Source organism: Anolis sagrei, chromosome X (genome assembly GCF_037176765.1).
Source record: "Anolis sagrei isolate rAnoSag1 chromosome X, rAnoSag1.mat, whole genome shotgun sequence".
Classification (NCBI taxonomy): domain Eukaryota; kingdom Metazoa; phylum Chordata; class Lepidosauria; order Squamata; family Dactyloidae; genus Anolis; species Anolis sagrei.
In genome coordinates this window covers 90902988-90928954 of record NC_090034.1, presented here as the reverse complement: position 1 = coordinate 90928954, position 25967 = coordinate 90902988, and the positions used below count along the sequence as shown (strand labels likewise).

The window sequence follows — 25967 nt, the reverse complement described above, 5'->3', positions numbered from 1 at the left end:
ATAAGCAGTAATAAACAAACATCATAAGCAACAACAGGGATAACTGGGTTGTTGTAGGTTTTTCAGGCTATATGGCCATGGTCTAGAGGCATTCTCTCCTGACGTTTTGCTTGCATCTATGGCAAGCATCCTCAGAGGTAGTGAGGTCCTCACTACCTCTAAGGATGCTTGCCATAGATGCAGGCGAAACGTCAGGAGAGAATGCCTCTAGACCATGGCCATATAGCCCGAAAAACCTACAACAACCCAGTGATTCTGGCCATGAAAAGCCTTCGACAACAGGGATAACCTTTAGACTCATTTTTTGGGGAATAGGAGGCCAGTATACAAAATGAGTTAAAGGATAGGCTGGTCAATAAGGTGGATAGAACATATAGTAGCATAGGAATAGTGCAATTAAACAGGATCATTTCAGATTAACTTAAAAGTATAGTAATCAAACATAGGAATTTGAATTCAGGTCATGGTTAGAGACCATCTCTTAAAGGAGCTGTCAGTCGAATGTACAACAAAACATCCATGTCTTTAATTCCTTACGGAATGTGGATAGGGAGGGTACCAGCCTAATCTCCCGGGGGGGGGGGAGTTCCAGAGATAAGGGGCCACCACTGAGAATGCTCTTTCTCACATCCCCACCAACCACGCCTGAGACAGGGATGGGAGCGAGAGAAGAGCATCCCCGAAAGATCTTAAGGACCGTGTGGGCTCGTAGGGGAGGATGCGGTCACGAAGATAAGCAGGTCCTGAACCATTTAGGAGCATCACTTCAATGCTGATGGTCTTTGCTTCTTCCAAGCATACTGTCATTTGTCCACCTGTCTTCCCAAGAGATTTTCAGGATTTTTTGGAGGCAAGGCTGATGGAATCATTCCCGGAGTTGAATGTGATGTTTGTAGACAGTCTGCGTTTCACAGGCATATTGCTATACAAATGTCACACTCAACTCCTGGAATGATTCCATCAGTGTTGTCTCTGAAAAATCCTGCAAATCTCTTGGGTTGGGAGGACAATAGCTTTATAAACAAGCACCTTGGTCTTCCTACAGATTCATCTTACATTAATCACAAGGTCAGTATTACCTTTTTGTTTTGAATCAAAAGAACCAACAATATCCAAAAACCAAGAGATCCCTTGCCCTGCCGAAAGCCCCTTTCATTACAGGAGACTGACACCAGTTTTAAACCCCTCCTTTCATAGTATCCTATGGTTCTGTATCAAACCCCATATGATACAAGAGACAGTGATCCAGGTTAAAACCATTTCTTTCTATGGGATCCTATGGTTATGCATCAAACCCCATTGGAAATAGAGACTGCTGATGTTTGGGTAATGAAACAGGATGGGAAACTTTTGATAGTTCCCATCACACCTGTTTTTCAGTTGTAAACATGGGAGTAAAGTGTGATAAGAGACAGCGGTTCTGAACACAATTGTTGGCCCATGTTCAGAGTTCCGTCCGTTCAAAACATTTCTGCCTCTTTTCAGCCCAGGAACATGTGATGTGTTTCATGCCTTTCCATGCTTAAAAAGAGGCTGAAGTATCGTACAAGAGGGAAATTTCTAAATGTGATGAAGTCAATTGCCCCTTTTCAGGACACCTCTGCCTCTTTTAAGTCACAGAGGGCTATGTATGAGAGCCAGAAGAAATGTAACTCATCTGATGAGCTCAAGTGCCCCTCCATGCTTGAAAAGAGGCTGAAGTGTCCTACGACTGGGAAATTGTGATAAGGTGGCATGTTCCCACTTTCCCTTGACGTAAATCAAATATGACAGCATGGAAACCCACTCAACCAACATAACAGCCATTTTATTGATTAAGGTGTCGATGCCTTGATCCTTTCATTATTGGCTGCTACTTCCCAACAGATGCCAGATGGTACATCTGTTGGGAAACAGTATAATTTCTCCAGTGGTGTGGGGCATATACATCCTGTGATAATGCAGCATGTTTCATTAACAGTTTCATTAATCCACTGTTTTAACGTAGTGAAATGTATTCCACACTGGCATGTGTACTAAGCAGCAGAGTAGCAAAGTGCAAGGGCAGATATCTTCACTGTGCCTGGTGGTGATCCCCAGGTTGTGCCAGTCAGCTTTCATATGATATTGTTTCTAGCACCCACTTTTTGCTTGATATTCAAGCAGTACTTCTTGTAGGTCAGAGCACGGTCCAGGGTAACTTTCTGAATCAGGTTGTAAGCTGCCCTGAGTCCCACCCCCCCACCCCCGGGGGGTTGAGAAGGGTGGGGTAGAAGTGCCCGAAATAAAATAAATAAATAACTTCTATGTATTTGGGTGTGCTGCAATGCTCCAGTGGGATTCCTTCCCAGGTAATCCTCAGAGCTCAAGATGCTTGTCTGTTCTTACAATGGAAAGCACACATCTGTGTTTTAGATGGATTAGGAATCAGTTGGTTTGCCCTGTAATAGTCAGTAAGAGCACCTAGAGTTTCAGATAGCTTCTGCTCAACCATTTCAAAGCTCCCGGCTTGAGCGGTGATGGCGCAATCATCAGCATAGATTAAACTCTCTGTCCCTTCTGGAAATGACTGATCATTTGTGTAGATATTAAACACTGATGGAGCAAGCACACTCCCTTGAGACCAGGCCATTCTTCTGTTTTCACTATCTGCTTCTCTAGCCCTGGAATTCAACAAAAAAGCTCTTGTTTTGTAGCAGATTTCCTATGAAGCAGGTGAAGTGGTAGTCCTTTGTGATGTTATAAGTTTTTCTGCAATGGTTTACAGTGTCATAAACTGCTGACATGTCTCTGAAGACAGCTCTTGTAATCTGCTGCCTTCTAGCTCCTATAATCTGCTGCCCCCTTGGCACACAGAAGACTGGGCGACCTGAAAGGCACTGAACAGGTTGTGCTCTGGCACCATGAGATGCAGAGCCAATCTTAAGTAATGGGGCCACAAGTGGAATCCACAACAAAGCCCACACCAGTTCATAGAAGGAGATGTGATCTCAAAGATAAATTGGACCCGAAGCATCAAAACTCATGGGAAGAAGAAGACATGGAGAAGCATCCCTCTAAGTATTAGCTGACATAACAGAGGGGTCAGGATAGGCAGACATAGATGGAGGATGCTTCAAGTCATTCAAATTACCTAACCGTATTACTACAGCTTACTGCTTCACTTTTTAAAGCTAAACATTACTGCATTTCCAACATCATCACCACTTTGACCCTTCTTTATCTGGCTTCTTCTTTTCTAAATATTTGTGTTTGTGAGGCACTTGTTTCTAGCATCTGCTCTCTCCATTGTATTCAGCCTTGCAAGTAAAAATAGCATTTCCAGGAACATGCTCATTTACTACTCCGTTGTGTTCTACTTCCCCAGCTCCCTTCAAAACTTTGTGGATGGCAGATATCATTTGGATGGGTGGAGTCAGAGGAAAGAGACAGCAGAGTCCCAGATGAGGTAAATTATTTAGCTTTTGTGTTTCTTTTTGAGGGAGACAAGGGAACTCTTGAACAAGAGCTAGATGTGAGCAACTGGGGATAGATAAGGTAGACGCTACAAAGGGAAGGAAGTTGTCTCCAAATACCAGTATTGGATGAGAGGTTAGGACAGGGCAGCAAGGGGGCAGGGGGCACCTGAGTTTTATTCTGAGTCCTGACAACCTGTAGAAACATCAGTGTGGCTACCAACAATTGGCATTTAGCCCTAACTTTTGTTCCCATGGCTTTGAGCACAAACAACTCCCCTGCTTTCAGAAACCAGTAGCTAATATGAAAGTCTCATTTCATTTGGTTTTCTCTCTATCAGTGCTGTCATGCTTAGCCAATAATACTGTATTGCCATATCTTAGATGCAGCAGATATGTTGAAGAGAAAGTAAAATAATATTTCTTTCTGATGCTCAAGCCTCCCGGAGTCCCTCTTCGGAGGTAGAGAAGGGCGGGATACAGATATTTGAAATAAATAATAAATACAAATAAATCTTCAATGCCTTAATGTAGGGCCCTGTTTCTCATCCTTTCTAATTCCGCGACCCTTTGATACTGTTCCTGATGTTGTGGTGACTCCCCAACCATAAAATTATTTTCTCTGCTACTTCATAACTGTAATTTTGCTACTGTTATGAATCATAATGTAACTATCTGATATGCAGGATATATTTTCATTTGGCAAAAATACCCAATATGCTGAAAACTGAATACTGGTGGATTTATAGTTAATCTAAAATCAAAGAGCATTCTGAACTCCACCAATGATGGAATTGAATCAAACTTGGTACACAGAACTCCCATGGGCAAGAGAGATATTATTGACAAGCTGGCCTGGAATGTGTCCAGAGGAGGGCAACTAAAATGATCAAGGGTCTGGAGAACAAACCCTATGAGGAGCAGCTTAAAGAGCTGGGCACATTTAGCCTAAAGAAGAGAAGGCTGAGATGAGTCATAAATATATGAGAGGAAGTCATAGGGAGGGAGGAGCGAACTTGTTTTCTGCTTCCCTGGAGACTAGACTTCAAACTACAGTGGCTTCAAACTACAAGAAAGGAGATTCCATCTGAACATAAGGAAGAACTTCCTGACTCTGAGAGCTGTTGAGCTGTGGAACTCTCTGCTCCAGAGTTTGGTAGAAGCTCCTTCTTTGGAAGTTTTTAAACAGAGGTTGGATGGCCATCTGTCAGGGGTGCGTTGAATGTAATTTTCCTGCTTCTTGGCAGGGGGTTGGACTGGATGGCCCATGAGGTCTCTTCCAACTCTGTGATTCTATGATTTTATAACCAATTTTAAAAAGTGAATACAAATTCTTCATAGGAGCGCCAGGAGAAAAGTAGTTTAGCAAAAACCTGCTTCCTGTCTCCCTCTGCTGTAACATGAGAGAATCACTTCTGCTCAGAGAAAGTTAAAGAGAAATGTTAACCGTTGATTCAGAATGTAGCAGCTGATTCAAAAGCTGACAACAGGAAACCACATTCTGCTTGTCTGTGCTTGTGAATTTTGGGGAAATAGTTTCCTGTTCACATGCTAGGATTTCTGGTCCCAAGCATGGCTTGTTCGAGAAACAAACCACTTATTTCCTGCTGGACTTCAATGTAAGTTGAAAGCCACACATTTTTGACTGACATTTTTTGCTCTCATTCCCACTGCAGAAAAACTATAGCTTTACAAGCCATATAGAAAGAAGAGCAAACTATTTAATTTCTGTATTGTCAAAGGCTTTCATGGCTGGAATCACTGGGTTGTTGTGAGTTTTTCGGGCTGTATGGCCATGTTCCAGAAGCATTCACTCCAGATGTTGGAGTTGTAGTTCACCTACATCTGGAGAGTACTGTGGATGCAAACAATGATGGATCTAGACCAAACTTGACACAAATACTCAATATGCATAAATGTGAACACTGATAAAGTTTTGGGAAAATAGACCTTGATATTTGGGTGCTGTAATTGATGGGATTTAGAGTTCACCTACAATCAAAGAGCATTCTGAACCCCACCAATGACAGAATTGGGATAAACTTCCCACAGAGAACCCCCATGACCAACAGAAAATATTGTGTTTTCTGATGGTCTTGGTGACCCCTCTGACACCCCCTTCGTAACCCCCCCCCCCCCAGGGGCCATGACCGTCAGGTTGAGAACTATGTTCAGACAGGTAAGCAGGGCTGGAACCATTTAGGGCTTTATAGGATAAAGCCAGGCTTTTGAATTGTTTTTGGCAGCAGACAGGCAGCCAGTGGAGCTGACCTAACAGGGGGGTTGTGTGCTCCCTTTATGCTGCTCTGGTGAGGAGTCTGGCTGCCACTCATTGGACTATTTGAGGCTTTCAAACAGTCTTCAAAAACAACCCCATGTAGAGTGTGTTGCACTAGTCTATTCGAGATGTAACAAGAGCATGGACCACTCTTGTGACATCTCCTATTAATACAGAATAACTTTCGAATTTGACAGGGAGAATTCTGATTAATTCTCTATCATTTCATTTTTTTTTCGGGTGTTTTAAAAATGTCCTATTTTCTCAGCTTCTCCCTTTATCCTCTTTAACTTACTGCACACTGCAAATTGAGTTTGAACTTCTTTTTTTGTCGTGTCAGGAGTGACTTGAGAAACTGCAAGTCGCTTCTGTGTGAGAGAATTGGCCATCTGCAAGGACGTTGCCCAGGGGGCGCCCAAATGTTTTGATGTTTTTACCATCCTTGTGGGAGGTTTCTCTCATGTCTCCACATGAGGAGCTGGAGCTGATAGGTGCCACCGGGGACAAACTGAAAAAATAGTTTACACAGGAGCCCCTGGTGGAGCAGTAGGTTAAACCACTGAGCTGCTGAACTTGTTTACTGAAAGGTCGTAGGTTCTAATCTGGGGAGTGACGTGAGCTCCTGCTATCAGCCCCAGCTTCTGACAACCTAGCAGTTCAAAAACATGCAAATGTGAGTAGATCAATGGGTACCACTCCAGCGGGAACGTAACAGCGCTCCATGCACTCATACTGGTCACATGACCTTGGAATGTCTACGGACAACGCCGGCTCATTGGCTTAGAAATGGAGATGAGCAGCAACCCCCAGAGTCGGACACGACTGGACTTAATTTCATGGGAAAACCTTACACAATTAATTAGGAGCCCCCGGTGGCGCAGTGGGTTAAACCCCTGTGCCGGCAGGACTGAAGACCGACAGGTTGCAGGTTCGAATCCGGGGAGAGGCGGATGAGCTCCCTTTATCGGTTCCAGCTCTCCATGTGGGGACATGAGAGAAGCCTCCCACAAGGATGGCAAAATATCAATACATCCGGGCGTCCCCTGGGCAATGTCCTTGCAGACGGCCAATTCTCTCACACCAGAAGTGACTTGCAGTTTCTCAAGTCGCTCCTGACACGAGGGGGAAAAAACACAATTAATTCAACAGAAAGGAGAGCAGAGAAAGGGAGAGACTTTGACTTGCCCTAAATTCAATCCATACATATTGTTTTCTTCCTCATTCATAACTTTTGCTCTCGCCTTGCCTTACCACATCTTTTTGACTGTCTCTTTCCCCAGTGAAATGTCGGAGGGTATGATCCTTATACAATTAAACCTTCAACTCCAGCAGACACATTTGCCTTTACAGCCATGAGTTTCTGTTGGTCTGGCTGGGAACAAGCGCCTGCAATTTTGGATAAGAACGTTATCTCTAAAGTTCTGTGACCCTTTATTTTCTTGATATCAACACTTTTACATTTCAAGGCCTCCCCCGTGGAGAAAGGAGCACACATCACAAAGGAAACAATGACTCACTTAGCCTCTTCATGATCTTGCGCATAGGGCAGATCATTTGCATAGTAGGGCTGAGAACTTTAATTAGGGGATTGAGCAAGGATTTTCCCCAAAGCAATAAAAAGCTGACTTTGTTTAGATATTGCAACACCATTTGGTTTGTGTCATGCAGTGGAGCCACATGCCAAAACCTTGAAAAATGAACTTTATTTACTTTTTAGGATGATAGTAACTAGATAGACAATTGTTATGGAAAGAGAGAGAGAAATGTCTGACATGAAGGAAACCAACTAATGTAGTGGATAGAACAACCTTCCTCAAACTGACATCCAGATGTGTTTTACTGTTGCACCCATCATCCCCTGTTAATTGGAGAGGATGGAATTTTTAGACTAGCTTATTTCATAGAATCATAGAATTATAGAGTTGGAAGAGACCTCGTGGACTATCCAGTCCAGTCCAACCCCATTCTGACAAGAAGCAGGAAAATCGCATTCAAAGCACCCCTGACAGATGACCATCCAGCCTCCAAAAGTCTCCACCACACCCTGGAGCAGAGAGTTCCACTGCTGAACAGCTCTCACAGTGAGGAAGTTCTTCCTAATGTTCATGTGGAATTTCCTTTCCTGTAGTTTGAAGCCATTGGTCTCCAGGGCAGCAGAAAAGAAGCCTATTCCTCCTCCCTATGACTTCTCCTCACATATTTAAACATGGCTATCATGTCTCCTCTCAGAATCAAGTTGGGAAAGATTTAACTCCATCACAAGTCATTCTTATACCCATTGTTCTGAGACCTGCCAACCCCTCTCCAACCATTGGGCATATAGAGTGCATCTATAGAAGTAATGCAGATTGACACTACTTGAGTCATAGCAGCTCAAGTAGTGTCAAACTGCATTACTTCTACAATATAGATGCACCCTCAGAGAGGCCCAGTGCCAAATAAATTACCGTATCACAAGATAACTCAATGGATCTCAGATTGCTTCAAACCTGAACCCTCAGTAGAACCAATTTACAAAAAACCCGACTGAATTGTATGGCTAGTCTCAACTAAAGTTCCAATGTTGAATATTTGAGTCCACGCATATGAAGATCCCATTCATTCAATGGGTCTCCATTAATTGGGATCACCAATACCGTAACTCTCAGAATCCCTCAACCATAAACATATTCTCTGAGCATTATTGGGAGTTGTTAATTCCTCAAGTTTAACATTTCCCAAACCGTTTCAGAGTTTAGAATTTGTGTATTTCTGGGAGCAACACCAGTTTTATTATGTTTACTTGCTCTCTGCCGCATCTGGCTTTTATGGTTTTGTCTTTTATATGCTGTCTTTTTCATGTAAACAGCCCAAGAACAGTTTGAGTGGACAGCACAGACATATCTTTAAACAAGCAAAATGCATATATAAATTGAAAATGAGTATGCGTTCCAATGGTGCAAGAACAAACCCTGTTTGACTGCATCCCCCATAACCCTTACTCTTGGTGTTTACTTATGGGAAAGGGGAATGCCTGGTTAATCTTTTGTTTGTGTGAGTTGCTTGAACTGGCCTTCTTCAAAATTCTGCTCCTCTTTGCAGGGTCAAATGATAGGTTATTTGTGCTCTTTTGAAAGTGCATTTAAAGCAGCCACTTTTGTAATGAAGCGAATACAGAAGGAATAGGGTAGAAATTGCATTCTGTTCTGATTTTAATATGATAATGAACCAAATGTCTAGTACAGTGTTTCTCAGCCTTCCTAATGCTGTGACCCCTTAATACAGTTCTTCATGTTGTGGTGGCCCCCAACCATAAAATAATTTTCATTGCTAATTCATAACTGTAATTTTGGTACTACAGTGTTCCCTCGCTACTTCATGGTTCACTTTTAGCAGACTCGCTAATTCAATAAATATTAATCTATATAAATAAAAATGTAATGTTCGTTTGTGGGATTAACATAACTCAAAACCCACACTGGACGAATTGACATGAAATTTGGACACAATACACCTAACAGTCCAACAAGTGTCCATCACCCATAAACACAGGCGCACACACAAAACCCCAGTGGAACAGACTTAAAAACCCAAAAAATACACAATATATACATATACACATACACTCATATACATATGCACATGCACACATTCATACACACACATATTCATATGCACAAACACATACAAATATACACATATACACACATACATATACATACACACACATATACATATCCACATACATACATACATATATACACACAAATATGCATATTGACAAGCACACACATATACACAATAAACATATACACATATAAACACACAAATACACAAATATATACACATATATACACACACATAGACACATATATACACACACAAAACACAGACTGGGCCACAGCAATGCATGACAAGGGACGGCTAATTTAAAATATATATTGCAGCATTTTTGTTATTACGCGGATTTTTGCCGCCATCGCTTTCTGAGGCGCTTTCCCTCCTCAGTTCTCCCTCCCTCCAGCCTTGAAGGGTCTTTCCTTCCTTTCCTTCACTTTATTTTAGGTTTATAAAGACTTAAAATAGTGTATAACTACTAAAATAATGTATAAATATTAAAATAAATATAGCATCCCTACATCATGGTTTTTCACTTATTGCAAGAGGTCCTGGAACGTAACCCCCGCAATAAGTGAGGGAACACTGTATTATGAATCGTAATGTCAATATCTAATATGCAGGATGTATTTTCATTCACTGGACCAAGTTCAGAACAAATACCCATTACACCCAAATTTGCATACTGGTGCGATTGTGTGGGGTTGATTTTGTAATTTGGGAGTTGTAGTTGCTGGGATTTATAGTTCACCTACAATCAAAGAACATTCTGTACTCCACCAACAATGAAATCAAACCAAACTTGGCACACAGAACTCCCATGACCAAGAGAAAATACTGTAAGGGTTTGATGGGCATTGACCTTGAGTTTTGGAGTTGTAGTTCATCTACATCCAGAGAGCACTGTGGACTCAAGTAACGATGGATCTGGACAAGCTTGGCACGGATACTCAATATGCCATATGGGAACCCTGGTGGAGTTTGGGGAAAATAGACCTTGACATTTGGGAGTTGTAGTTGCTGGGATTTATAGTTCACCAAAAAATCAAAGAGCATTCTGAACCCCACCAACAATAGAATTGCGGCAAATTTTGCACATAGAATCAGTGGACTGTACCTATGTACTGACTCCCAATTCAACAGTTTACTTGCTTTAACTGGGAGTTAGCAATAGGATTCAGTTAACATTTAACCTATTGTGTCCCAGTATACAGATTATATCTGTTTGATCCCTGCCAAGGGTCACAGTTCCAGTCTATCAAGGACACTAAGATGACAAATATCTGCTAATCACAGTTTCCAGAGTTTAGAATCCCCCCCCCCCCCCGCCCCATGTTGACTGAATTCCTCAGTCAATATGAGCAGCAAACATGAGATTCTAGGAATAAGAGACCAAAAATAACTTTCCTAGGCATTGTTTAAACTGGAGCTGGTTGAGTGGCTGTCTGAGATTAATTAAGAAAAACAAAACAAAAAAAACCCGTTTTTGGATTTATTCTGATATGGGGCAAATTATGTCCACCTGTAATGAAAGGACCAAGCCATTGACATCTCTGGCCCATCCTCTCTTCAGATATCAGCTAGCAAGCCAGTGCCTTACATCAAGAAACTGCTTCCTAAGATCTACAGGGACACTTGCAGGAACATCACAGCAAACAAGAGTCCAAAGGTGGCAGGCCAAAACCCAGAATCTCAATCAGTGGCTGATTCCAGATGAGAGACACCCTCCTGGGCACAAAGAAGATTGGGTGACCTGGAAAGTGCTGAAAAGGCTGTGCTCTGGCGCCACAAGATGCAGAGACAATTTTAAGAAATGGGGCTACAAAGTGGAGTCCACGACATGCAAATGTGGAGAAAAGCAAACCACAGACCACCTACAATGCAACCTGAACCCTGCCACATGCACAATGGAGGATCTTCTCACAGCGACACCAAAGGCACTCCAAGTAGCCATCTTCTGGTCAAAAGACATTTAGTATAATGCCAAGTTTTTAACTTTGTTTTAAAATACATTATAACTGTACCCAATTTGCTTCTGACATGGTAAATAAAATGTCCTCCTCAAGATAACTTTGGGGAAATGGCAAAGGGAGGTTGTGAGAAAACATAAGGGGTGGAACATTTGTCTCTATCATTCACATGGTGCTCCCGAATTTTAAAAGCAGGCCTGACACATGGGCATTGAGAGGTTTGAAGGCCACATTAAGGACCTCATTCTACATAGTCTGGACTTTGTTTCCATTATTATTATTATTATTATTATTATTATTATTATTATTAATTGTGAACACAAGTAGGGTAATACAAATCTCAATAATGAAATTCCACTTACATTTTTCTCAATACAATGCATCTTATTTGCATTATCCTTACCAGTCCCAGTAAGGAGCCCCCGGTGGTGTAGTGGGTTAAACCCCTGTGCCAGCAGGACTGAAAACCGACAGGTCACAGGTTCGAATCTGGGGAGAGCATAGATGAGCTCCCTCTATCAGCTCCAGCTCCTCATGTGGGGACATGAGAGAAGCCTCTCACAAAGATGGTAAAAGCATCAAAACATCCGGGTGTCCCCTGGGAAATGTCCTTGCAGACAGCCAATTCTCTCACACCAGAAGCGACTTGCAGTTTCTCAAGTCACTCCTGACATGACAAAAAAAAACAGTCCCAGTTTGACACTTACCTACCTCTTGTGTCTAATGTTTTTCTTTCCCCCCATCCACTGGGAACAGTTGTAACTTCAATTTGAAATGATCAGTTGTGAAGAGAATGTGATTTAGTTCTTTATATTTTCTTTTCCCTTTGAAATACACCTGTTTCAAGCTCCTTTCAAAAATATAATCCTGCAGCTTACAGTCTGTTAAGCATTCAAACCATTTTTTTAATTCCCATTTTTCCTGCTTTTTCCAGCCACAGGCTACTGTTGCTTAGACCGCTTCTATCATATGTTTTATGGTATCTGCTCATTTATTTGTGCTGCTCTTGCTCTCAATTTTCTGAATACAAAAACCTTTTTATTTAGCTCTACTTTTCACCCTAATACTTCTTCTATCTCTTTATTTATTTTATTAATAATTTTAATCTTGTTACATATGTATAAAAGAGCCGATTTCGTTGCATTTGTGCTAACATAGCTTTGATAATGATTTGGTTATATGGGCTAATTTAAGTAGGGTTCTGTACCATTTGGCCAATATTTTCCCTTGTCCCACCCTGGTCATTCCACAGATATATAAACCCATTTTCCTACTTCCAACAGACCTCACTACCTCTGAGGATGCTTGCCATAGATGCAGGCGAAACGTCAGGAGAAAATGCCTCTAGAACATGGCCATATAGCCCGGAAAAACCTACAACAACCCATTTTCCCTTGTGTTTCTCTGGTCCTAATATGTTTATTTTTTTATTGAATTAATCCAATGCTCAGTGTCTGACTCATTGCAGTTTCAATCATCTTTCCATATCTCAATGAATGCTTGTTTCTGTTTATATTTCTTTATTGATCTATTCCCTTATAAATGAAAATCTGGCCTTTGTTTCCATGTGCTTTGGAAACAGAGTCCCATGGGACCCATCACATGACGTAAGGGCACCTTCAGTGGGACTCTGTTTCCGCAGCATATGGAAACAAAATCCATACGACATACTTAGGAGTTGCTTAGCACTCGACAACACGCAGAGAAAGATGAGGAAAAAACATGGGAGGGATGACCATCCCAGAACATGGACATCAATGGTAGGGAATGAAATAAGGTGGTTCCATCTGCTTTTCCCCACTTTCCCCCCACTCACTGGATAAGGTCTTTTACCACCTCATCAGATGGGACTTTTCCCCTGTCGTATGCTGTTCACCTCCCTTTTTGGCACGGAGCTCTTCACTCAACATAAAGGCACTTCCCGGCCAGGCTCCATGCCAAAAAGGGAGGTGAACCCCACCACTACTGTGACAACACAGGAGCCTTCCTGTGTTGCCTTGCTTTCAATGGGGAGACGCTGGGCAGCAATGCTCCCCCCCCCCCCCCCCGGTGGTATGAAGAAGGAGGTAAGGCAGGCGATGTGGTGCACGGAGCACCAGCTTCTCCATGTCACCTGCTGTGAGCCTATGGATTCACCCCAATGTGGGCCCTTGTGATAAAATCATGTCACATGGTGGCAGAGATGTAGCCAGAGAGATTTGGATCCACACTGTGTTACTGATGTTCATTAGTATCCCAGAACATACTTTTCCTTCCTATCAGATTTCTAATGGGACCTTTAATATAATGCAGTTCTTGCAGTGAGGTAGTATCTCTTCTGGGATCTTTCTGGAAGTGCAGACTTCCATGCCTTCCTCTCTTCAAGCTATGACCCTCAACAAGGTAGCAAAACATTCAGTTTTCTATAGAGCTCCCTAGTGCAAAAGCAGAGAGCAATTTTATTTATCTGTGTTATCTCCAAGAGGCAAAGGTTAATCCCAGCCCTGCTTTTTGAAATCTTTTAGCAATGTCCAGGAATTGAATCAAATTCCTGTAGTTCTACTATTGAGCAACCCAATCTTTGCACTTACATGCCAGAATCTATTTTTTTACTAGGATGCATTTATCGTTTTTCCTAGATCAACATGTTTTCTAAGGTGAATGGATTGACGAGAGTGAGAGAAAGAGAGATTGAGATTTACTCAATGGCTCAGCAACTTGCCCAAGTCACCTCGAGATTTGTGACCAGATTACAAAGCAGCCAACAGAGCAATCATTAACAAGGGCATCTTTTTAAAAATGCTGCCAGACAGCTCTTTATCTCTTTTGATTACATTATTGGATTAGTGGATGGTAGGTATACTGTGGATATAATTTAACTTGATCTCATCAAAGCATTGGCCAAACACCCCTATGTTATATTTGCATAGGAAACTCATTAATTGTTGATAATAACACCATCTGATAGACTCATGACTGGTTGGAAAACTCTTCTGCATGCTCATTAGCTTCAAACAACTCTGAATTACTTAAAATGTGTTTGCAATGAAAAAATGGTTATCCTGACAATATTAAGTCAGAAGCTCTCCTGCTTGATTTCTTCATCTGAAGCCAAACTATGATCAATTTCCTCCTGGGTTCCAGCACAGAATCTTTCAGTTTCTTCTTCCTCTGTAGTTCAAGCATTAACTTGGATTACAGTGATATTGATATCTTATGATATTATTTGATCCTTTGACTCCTTTTGCTGCATCTCTCTTCCGTTTATTACTGCCACCCTATTTCTTCTCAGATTTTCATTTCCTGAGTAAAACATTGTTACTCTCTGACTCAAGATGTCCCATTCTTGTTCACTTTAGCTTGCTCATCCCAAGTACAGCAATATTTATATATTTCATTTCTTCTTTTACTATGTCTGTCTGACTTCATGTTTCTCACATTCATAGAATCATAAAGTTGGAAGAGACCTCATGGGCTATCCAGTCCAACCCCCTGCCAAGAAGCAGGAAAATCACATTCAAAACACCCCTGACAGATGGCCATCCAGCCTCTGTTTAAAAGCCTCCAAAGAAGGAGCCTCCACTACACTCCAGGGCAGAGAGTTCCACTGCTAAACAGCTCTCACAGTCAGGAAGTTCTTCCTAATGTTCAGATGGAATCTCCTTTCTTGTAGTTTGAAGCCATTGTTCCGCGTCCTAGTCTTCATGGAAGCAGAAAACAAGCTTGTTCCCTCCTCCATATGACTTCTTCTCATATATTTATACATGGTTATCATGTCTCCTCTCTGCCTTCTCTTCTGTAAGCAAAACTTGCCCAGCTCTTTAAGCCGCTCCTCATAGGACTTATTCTCCAGACCCTTGATCATTTTTATTGCCCTCCTCTGTACACATTCCAGCTTGTCAACATCTCTTTTCAATTGTGGTGGCCAGAATTGGACACAGTATTCCAGATATGGTCTAACCAAGGCAGAATAGAGGGGCAGCGTGACTTCCCTGGATCTAAATACTAGACTCCAATGATGCAGAGCAAAATCCCATTGGCTTTTTTGCCGCATTCTACATATGTCCCTATATTCTCGTATGTCCCTATAATATGAGTTGTGCAACTTTTGATGACTTTCCTTTCACATATGTCAAGAGCTGAATGCCCTTTTAATTTGAAACCAGCTGTTCTATTATTGTTATTTGATACACAACAAGATATGTACACAGCAAACAAGATCACTATACTGGCTTTTGTATTAAATCACACGTCAGACACTTCCCAAGTGTCTAGGACTGTGTGATGTATTGGTGAATAATGCATGCAGATCCAAGTAGGATGCTGTGGTGACCCCCAACCATAAAATTATTTTTGTTGCTACTTCACCACTGTAATTTTGCTACTGTTATGAATTGTAATGTAAATATCCGATATGCAGGATGTATTTTCATTCACTGGATCAAATTTGGCACAAATACCTGGTACATCTAAATTTGGATACTTGTGGGGTTGGGGGGAGAGAGAGGTTGATTTTGTCATTTAGGAGTTGTAGTTGCTGGGATTTATAGTTCACCTGCAATCAAAAAGCATTCTGAACTCCACCAGCTTCCCACACTGAACCCCCATGGCCAACAGAAAATGTTTTTTGATGCTCTTTGGCAACCCTTCTGATACCCCCTAGTGACCCCCACCCAGGGGTCCCAACCCCCAGGTTGTGAAATGCTGGTGTAAGCTTTTCCAGTTGCTTCTTGTCAATCCTGCTGTTGTTTGTGATTGAAACATCGACGATCCATAGTTCATTTTTTCCATGATTGTGATGTGAGTATTGTGCTTAATAATAATAATAATAATTGTTATTATTATGTTTATGTTTATTTATACCCCCACTTTTTCTCTCCACAAGGAGACTAAAAGCAGATATTAGCCACAGTGCAGGACATCATTACCATCTGCTCCACATAGATTAAATCTTTCATAGTTACAATTATTGAAATAGGATTCTTTTTCATAAAATAAAGGGCAAAAGAAGCAAGTGAAAGTATGAACAAATAGCAATATGAAATAATGATTCTTCTTCCTAGCATACGCTGAAATCAGAGGTGGACTATTTATGGCTCCCCAGATGTTGTTGACCTACAAGTCTCATCAGCCCTGATCAGCAATGGAGATCATTTGGATTCCCCACCTCACCACAACATCTGGAAAGCCAAATGCTAACCTTAAATGAACCACTGTCTCTACTGCCACCATTTTTCCATCAGTTAAAGACAGGGTTATTTCAGTATATAAATATCAAATGAAGTGTGCTATTCTTTTTTTCAAAATGGCTTTTGGGCATAAATAGCTATTGACCAGATGGAAGATTTAATTCTTTTACATTGTTGACAGATGCCTTCCTGAACTAAAGCACGCATGCTTAACAGCATAAGGCAGATAAACCCTGCCAGTGGAAGGAACTAAAGACAAACAGAGACAGGATGTGGGTCTAGGGAATTCCCAAGGCTTCTCCACTCCCACCCCATCTCAGTATGTGCCGGTTAACCTTTAATGTTCAGGTTTTCAGGGACTGAGCCCATGTCTTTCAACAGATTCCTCAGATAACTGTATTCATTTAGATTTAGACTGTTATAGTTGAGTGCTAAGTGATTTTTTAAAAACCAAGACATTCATTTTAGGCAGAAAAAAATGAAATGCAAAGATACAGAATGGAGGACAACAGCAGTGTGTGTGAAAAAGATCTTGGAGTCCTTGTGGACAGCAAGTGAAACATGAGCCAACAATGGCATGCAGCAACAACAAAAAAAGCCAATGATATTTTGGTCTGCATAAATAGGAGTTTAGTGTCTATCGATCCAAGGAAGTCATGCTACCGCTCTATTCTGCCTTGGTCAGACCACACCTGGAATCAGAAACCTGTGGGCCATCCAGTCCAACCCCCTGCCAAGAAGCAGGAAAATCACATTGAAAGCACCCCCGGGAGATGGCCATCCAGGCTCCGCTTAAAAGCCTCCAAAGAAGGAGCCTCCACTACACTCCAGGGCACAGAGTTCCACTGAACAGCTCTCACACTTAGAAAGTTCTTCCTAATGTTCAGGTGGAATCTTCTTTCCTATAGTTTGAAGCCATTGTTCCGAGTCGTAGTCCCCGGGAAGCAGAAAACAAGCTTGCTCCCTCCTCCCTATGACTGCCCCTCATATATTTATACATGGCCCTCATCATGTCTCCTCTCAGCCTTCTCTTGTGCAGGCTAAACATGCCCAGCTCTTTGAGCCACTCCTCATAGGGCTTGTTATCCAGACCCTTGATCATTTTAATCACCCTCCTCTGGACACATTCCTGCTTGTCAACATCTCCCTTCAATTGCAGTGTCCAGAATTGGACACAGTGTGATTCCAGATGTGATCTGACCAACAAGTCATACTCTTAGCATCAAAGGAAATCAAAGGCAAGTCTCTTCTGAAGAAATCTTGCCAAGAAAACCATGTTACAGTTTCACCTTGGAGTTGCCAAAAGTGGAAGTAGTTTGAAGGCACCCAACAACAGCAACAACAATAAGGAACATTTACTTATTCTTTCCAAGTTATTATTGCCTTTGGTACCATGTGACCAGGAATCTACTTTGTTAACCTGTAACCTTTCTGTGAGCACTTTTTTTAAAAATTCAGAAGCTTGAGCCTGCTCTCAGTTGTAAAATGGTGAAAGTGACAAAGAGTAGAGTGATTGAATATGTTTTCCCCATACATAGTGAGAATTAGAGTCAATGGAGCTTAGTAGTTGGAGCACCGAGCTTCAACTCTAGAGACCTGAACATAAATTCCTCCTCAGCCATGAAAACCCATTGACTGACCTTAAACAGGACACACTCAGCCTCAGTGGGAGACAAAGGCCACCCTGTTCTCATGGGCCAAAAAAGCCCATTGTATGTTTTCTTTAGGGCTGCTATAAGTTTGAAACAACTAGAAGGCACACAACAACAATACTAAGGATTGTGACAGTGAGATAATAGGTCTTGGCTCCTCAGAAATATCTTGTTCCCTTATCTCGGTTGCTACCCCCAAATCAGTCTGTTTGCCTGGGTTATTCATTGCCTCATTCCATATCTTGGTCACTTCTCTTGGGCTGTGAAGGCCAAAGTAGTAATTCAATCAGTCCTAGAGCCGGTCTGAGGCTGTGAAGGACAGAGAAGTCCACCTTTCCAAGAGAGATTAGGTGGGGAAGAAGCTACAGGAAGCATCCACCGAAATGAAGATTTGAAGTAGCTGGTTGAGCACTGTAGAAGAAAGAAGGTGAAAAACTCAGCATATAACACAGAAAGAGTGAAACTGGGCAACACAACAGCTTAGTAGACCAGAAAAAAGGAAGACAGAGAACTGAAAAAGGAGTAGAAACTCCTAACTACAAAGGAGAGGAGAGAAAACCTAGACCAAGGATCTACTTCCCATGTATGGAAAGCAGCCCTTCACAATGCCTGATTCACTACAACCTCTACCCGGATCAGCGCCTGCCTTGGGCTATGGGACAACTCTGCCGATGCCACCCCAGTACCAGCCTTACTATATTCCACCTGGTCCAGGATTCAGTCCAGGCCCATCTGCACAACCTCCACACTCTATCATCATCCCAAGTATCCAACCCACTGAGGCACCTGATTACCTGATCTACTCCATATTTACATCGATCTGCTGCTGTATACCCCTGGGCATCGCTGCTGTGTATTACTCTGTACTGGTGAGACTCTAGTTGAAAGTGGGGCATGCTGAGCTATGAGGACAAAAAGAAGCCCAACAACAGACAGGCTAGTTAGGCGACTGTGCAAGGAAAACTAAATAATAGCTATTTTAATTAATATACTAGCTGTACCCGCCACTGATTGCTGTGGCCAACCTTTCCTCTCACTTTCTCTCCTCCTTCCTTCCTCTCCTTCCTTCCCTTTTTTTCTTTCCTTCTCTCCTTCCTTCCTTCTCTTCCTCTTCCCTTCCTTCCTCCCCTTTTCTTTCCCTTCTTCTTTCTCCCCTTTCTTCCTTCTCTACCTATTCTTGCACTGCAACTCCCAACAGTCCTCCTGATCAATTTATCTACCTACCTATCTCTATCTATCTAATATATCTATCTATCGTATCTATCTGGAGGATTGCTGGGAGTTGCAGTCCAGGAATAGGAAATTGGAAATACGCAGGGATTGGGATACTCTCAAAGAAATCTAAGGAGGAAAAAGCTTTCATCTTGGGAGCAGTGCATTTGGATCATCCTCCTCTCCTAAAAGGCCTGGTCTAGGGGATGCTGGGAGTTGTAGTCTGGATATGCTCTTGTGTGTTTTGGTTGCCAGGGGGAGTTGTGCATTATAGCATCTTTTTGCTTTTTGGCCTTTTTAAGTCCATTCTGTTGTGTTTTTATGAGTGATGGTCACTCATTGGCCTAATAGGTGTATTGTGTCCAAATTTCGTGCCAATTCGTCCAGTGGTTTTTGAGTTATGTTAATCCCACAAATGAACATTACATTTTATTTAGATAGATTACTAGCCAACCCCTGCCACACGTTGCTGTGGCTCAGTCTGTGTATATGTGTTATGTGTGTATATATGTGTGTGTGTTTATATGTGGTTTTGCGCGTTGTTGTAATGGGTTTTTTTGTTTTTTGGCTTTCAAAGTCTCTTCTGTTGTATTTTTCAGTGTTTTAATGAGTGATGGTCACTCATTGGCCTAATAAGTGTATTGTGTCCAAATTTGGTGTCAATTCATCCAGTGGTTTTTGAGTTATATTAATCCCACAAACAAACATTACATTTTATTTATATAGATTATCACATGTATTGTTTCATGGAGTTGAGATACGGAAAGAGTCACTGTGTAGTGTACTCAAGATGAAATTTCAATGTGGGAAAGATCCTGTAGAAAGCTCTAGCAGCACTTTAAGAATGGATTGGGCCAAAGTCAGTCATAAGCAACAGGGTTGGGGATTTGTGACAGTGTTCCTTGGTGGCTTCCAATGCCTTCCCCTTAAAAACCATTCTCTTTATTTATTTCTGCTTTTCTTACCCAAATGCTAGGAAATTGTCCAAAAATGCAACCATTTTGCTTTCTCGCTGCACGTAAACTCATACCTCTAGCATCTATTTTGGACTTTAAAATGGTAATTATATCATTTCTGCTTCTGTTCACCACAACACATTGATGCGACCTACAGGGATAGGAGTTAAAAAATGGTCCTTTCCCGTTCCCTTACACTGGCCCACATTAATACAAAAATATGCAGGTTAGGGCAAATTTTCTCCTTTTTTTTTTTTTTTTTGAAAAAAAGATAAATCTGTTGTTGCTGCTGCTGGTTCTAATTTATCATTTCTTATTTGTCTCTCCCCAAAGTTCAGGGAAGGGTACAATAGAGTTATAATTCTGTTTTCCAATAGTGTTTTATTAGGGGTAAAAAGAGGACAAGAAGGGATATTTTCCATATACATATAAAGTGGGAGAACAATAATGCAAAAGAAAAGTAGGGGGGAAAGCGAAGAGAGGAAAGAGTTAATAATCATAAAGGAAAAGAGAGAGAAACTGGTGACTTCTATCTAGTCCTTTGCGGCTATAAACTTGTCTGTTCTATAGTGTTCTGAATAATGGGTGAGAAACTCTTTTCTTTAGAGTGAAATGAATCTATTCTTCTTATTTCTCCATTAAAAACATTCTCTTTTAATGGTTCTTTTATTTTCTCATCTTTTTTGCATTCCTCTACCTTGGACCAATCTGTTCATCTAATATTTATTATTATTCCCCTTTTATCCCTGACTGAGATGCCAAAATAGAATTAAACATAATAATAATAGGTTGCTGTGAGTTTTCTGGGCTATCTGGCCATGTCCCAGAAGCATTTTCTCCTGACATTTCACTTGGTAGGCATCCTCAGAGGTTATGAGGTCTGTTGGAAACTAGGCAAGTGAGGTTTATATATGTCCAGGGTGGGAGAAAGAACTCTTGTCTGTTGGAGGCAGGTGTGAATGTTGCAATTGGCCAGCTTAATTAGCATTGCAAGGCCTTGCAGCTTCAAAGCCTGGCTGCTTCCTGCCTGGGGTGGTAGGAAGCAATTGGACTTCACAAATTCTTCTTAATAATAAGATTAATTTGTCCATGTCTTTAATCTTGCTTACTTTGTATAACCATTCGTCTTGTGCTTCCAGTATTTTGCATAACTAATCCTAGCAGCTGTGGTCAGATAAGTAAACAGAATATCATAATTTAAATTTAATGATAGGTCTGAGTCGGTTATTCCTAATAGGTAATAGTCCATTTTTTAAGGATTTTTTTCTTTAAAATGTGTTGACATCCCACATGTATCACCTCCCAATTTTTTTTGCTTCTTTACAAGTCTACTACATGTGAAAAAAAATTACCCTCTTGATCATTACATTTCCAGCAGTTCTTTTGCGTATTTTTATACATTAGACTTAATTTCCTCTGTGTGATGTACCAACAGTGGAACATCTTTAGCCAATTTTCCTTCAGGTCTGCGGCATATGTATATTTTAGTTTTTTATTCCAAATTAGTTCCCAATCTGATAGTGGTACTGTTCTTCTCAAGTTTTCTGCCCATTTAATCATGCAGGCTTTCACTGTTTCCCCTTCTGTTGACCACACTAATAATTTATTATAATTTTTTGTGATAGTCGTTTTTTCACTTTCTAAAATTTTATCCCAAAATTCCTCTCTGATTAAACCCAGTTGTTTATCTTTATTATAGTACTCCTTAATTTGTAAATAATGGAGCCAGTGCAGGCAAAGCTTTGTTTAACTTCCTCATGTGTTTTCAGAGTGAATGAGCCCTTTGTCAATAGATCTTTATAGCCTTCTTTGGTTGGCCTCCATGGTGGATTGCCATAGCGGGGTTTTAGAATTAGAAGTAGTTTTTTTATATTTCTGCCAAATCTATATAAATAAAATGTAATGTTTGTTAACTCAAAAACCACTGGATGAATTGACACCAAATTTGGACACAATACACCTATCAGGCCAACAAGTGACCATCACTCATGAAAACATTGAAAAACACAACAGAAGGGACCTAATGGGCCAAAAAAGCAAAAAGATGCTACAACGCATGTGCAAAAATAACTCACCCCGGCAAACAATGCACACAATAGAATATCCACACTCTCTTCTGGACTACAGCTCCCAGCATCCTCTACACCAGGCCCTTTAGGAGAGGAGGGTGATCCAAATGCACTGCTTCCAAGCTGCAAGCTTTCTTCTCGGATTTTTTTTTAGAGCATCCCAATTTCTACATATTTCCAATTTCCTATTCCTGGACTGCAACTCCCAGCAATCCTCCAAATAGATGGATTAGATAGAGATAGATAGGTAGGTAAATAGATAGATTGATTGGGAGGACTGCTGGGAGTTGCAGTGCGAGAATAGGTAGAGAAGGAAGAAAGGGGAGAAAGAGGAAGGGAAAGAAAAAGGGGTGGTGAAGGAAGGGAAGAGGAAGAGAAGGAGAGAATAAAAAAAGGGAAGGAAGGAAGGAAAGAGGGAGGGAAGGAAGGAGAGAAAGAAAGGAGGAGAGAAAGAGGAAGGGAATGTTGGCCACAGCAACGCGTGGCGGGTACAGCTAGTTCTTAATAATGAAGATCTTACAAAGTGATTTCAGAATTTCTTCTCTCTTTTTTCTCTCTCTCATACCAAACATACGAGTGCCAGCCCACCCGGACGTCGTGGCCTTCTAGAGATAGCAGGGTACAATAGAGTTATAATAATATAGTTAAAAACAAAAAAATCAAATAAGTAGATTGAAATAAATATTTAAATCATATCTATAAAATGTCATCAGAACAACTTACAAGACCAAGGATGATGGTCCTCCAAGTGTAGTGTCCTGGCAGTGGGTCTGTAGGTGGCTGTGGAGCTCTATTCTTGATCTTCATATTCTTCCACAGTGAGTGCATCGGTTTCCAGGTGGAAGGTGGTCAGGGTTGGCTTGACGCGCCTTCCTCTTGGCACATTTCTCCCTTTCGCCCTCCATTCGCGCCTCTTCAAATTCTGCAGCACTATTGGTCATAGCTGACCTCCAGTTAGATTAAATCATTCTTATCTAGAAAATGTCAATCAGGAGAACTTAAAAATAGACTTGAACCAATAGCTCTATCGTGGTTGCAACAAATGCCAAATTAAACAGAATAGACATCAACCCTATTTCAAATGTATTGGAAAAACAACATATATGAAACAAAATGGCGAGCTTCAAAACTATATCAAATAATACCAGAGGCAAAATTTGGGGAATTTAAACAAATGGGACTCATTTGGGAGTTAGAGATGTGTATGCAAACAATGGGGGGGGGGGGGACAATAGGGACTCTTTTTGGATAATGTTGCTTTTTAAAATCTATATCTGTATCAGAGAGATGCATAAAATTATTCATAAATCAAATTCTTATCCACTCAAATCCCACGACATTAACAATGACTGTAATAGTTTTCTTTCAAAAAAAATCAGAGAGAGAAAAAAAGAATGGAAGACATTGTTGCGAAATATATCAGAATTAGGAATAAAGTCCTTTGAGGATAGGAACAAATGTTGCAGTTGGTGCCAGGAATCACCAGAAAAGAGTCCACAGTAACATTGTTTTGTCATGTTATAAAACATTCAAAAACTCCAGCAATAAATAAATACTGTAACCTCCCCCAACCCATTTGCTACATCTAGAGGAGCTCTCAAACATTGCTAAAGGTGATTAGTTCTAATTTTCGGCCAGTGGACCCCAAAGTTACTACTACATATAAACCAACATTTTATTTTCTCTTTTTCCAAAATGAAAATAGTTGGCTGGCATCCTTTTGGGGGTAAGGCATTTTTTTTCCTCTGCATCCCCCTGGGCCATATCAATGCACCCAACATGATAAATGACATCACCAGTTTCATTACCTGGCAATTATAATGATCTATTTTGAGTAGGGGATGGGTCAGAAAATGACACATGCTCCCTCCAAAATAGAGGGTCAGGTGCTCCAAGGGACTTCAGAGGCCACAATTTGGCGGATAGTCACTTTGGGCTATTCAAGGATGGCCAGGATGCCAAGAAAGAAGGAACAATTAATGCTCCTGGTTTTGTTGTTGTGGCTGTTGATAATGCTTTCAAAGTGTAATGGCTCTCCATGTAGTCATGCTGACCACATGACTTAGGAGGTGTCTATGGACAACGCTGGCTCTTCGGCTTAGAAATGGAGATGAGCATCACCACCCCAGAATCAGACATGACTAAACTTAACATCAAGGGGAAATCTTTACCTTTACTAAGTCCAGCAATTTCAACCTTCACAACAGAATTTGGGAAGGTTACTTTTTTGGGACTGCAGCTCCCAGGACCCCTGAATCAGTAGATGGGCAATTCTGGGAGCCATGATCCAAAAGTAACGTTTCCAGATTTTGCTTTATGGACAGTTCTTATCTACCTGACTAGGGTAAACATACACATTGGTAATGAGTATGCAAGTATCCAGGCAAATGTCTCCATGGTCAATGTATGTTTATATCAGAGCAACACAATGCTCAATTCACAAATGTTGCTGTATTTTTTTGAACTCACATAGTCAACAAGACAGTTAGTGAAAAGTAATTAAAATATTAAGACAAAGTTTTTTTAATTCGTTGGTGTGTATATGTGTTTATCCAACAAAAGCATGACTGCTTCACAACTCCTTAGAACTACCCATATCTTCTTGCCAAATACTCACAAAGTCATTCTTTATTTTTATTTCTCTACAGACCCGGAAAGCCAACCGCTTGGGAGACTTCACAGCTGCGCAGAAGTATTCCAGCCTAGCACGCAACTTGGCCCACACAGCCCTTGGAGTGGGGCTCTTTTTCATTGCTTTGAGTATTATCATAGTGATGTCAGTTTTACACTTTGCTTTTGGTGTCTCAGCAGCTGAGCCCTGAGATTCATCACCTGAAGAGACCTCCTAACTAATCCACAAAATAAAGAAGTAATGTACTAATGCCTTCCTGTCTGAACCTCCTCATAAAGGGATGTGGTGGGGACTATTGCACATCAGTATTATATGTTTTCTTGTCCAGATACACTGAACTTGTGAGCTGTAGAGTGCTTCATCTAAAGCAGTGCTTCTCAACCTGTGGGTCCCCAGGTGTTTTGGCCTACAACTCCCAGAAATCCAAGCCAGTTTACCAACTGTCAAGATTTCTGGGTGTTTAAGGCCAAAACATCTGGGAACTCACAGGTTGAGAACCACCATTCTAAAGCTATATCTGGGGGTTTGAAACTTTGACCTAGTGATAGATTTGAAGTTTAGATCAATTTCCAGACATTGTGCATGAAGCAGTTCAGTGATAAGCCAACATCTCATCACAATAGAACTGGAAGTGGTAAATTGGAAAAGACTACCTATGACGGTTTAATGAAAAGTAATGCCTCCACCTTCGTAACTCCTCAACAGATGGCAGTACTGGTATGCAGCAGGTAATGGCTTGTTCAGTAGACTCTCCTCTGCAGATTCATTTTGGCAGGAAGTCTTAGCATTGAACAGTTGTGTTGTTAAAGTGTGAAGTATGGAACCCTGCGCAGACGGTCGGTCAATGCAACTTAAGCAACGTGCAGTCATTGAATTCTTGACAGCAGAAGATGTCACTCCAAAGGAGATTTATCAGAGAATGCAAGCTGTTGGTGATTGTGTTGGTGTGAGTACTGTGCATCATTGGGCGATTAAGTTTAAAGATGTTGAGGAGGGAAC

The 25967-nt window shown here is 41.2% G+C and overlaps 1 long non-coding RNA gene across 1 annotated transcript; it reads left to right on the top strand.

The window, feature by feature from the left end:
* Nucleotides 1-2226: 2226 nt before the first annotated feature.
* Nucleotides 2227-25217, top strand: LOC132781395 (uncharacterized). The gene is made up of 2 exons (XR_009631983.2): nucleotides 2227-3427; nucleotides 24985-25217. It is a non-coding gene; the product is annotated as an uncharacterized lncRNA (long non-coding RNA).
* The last annotated feature ends 750 nt before the right edge of the window (nucleotides 25218-25967 follow it).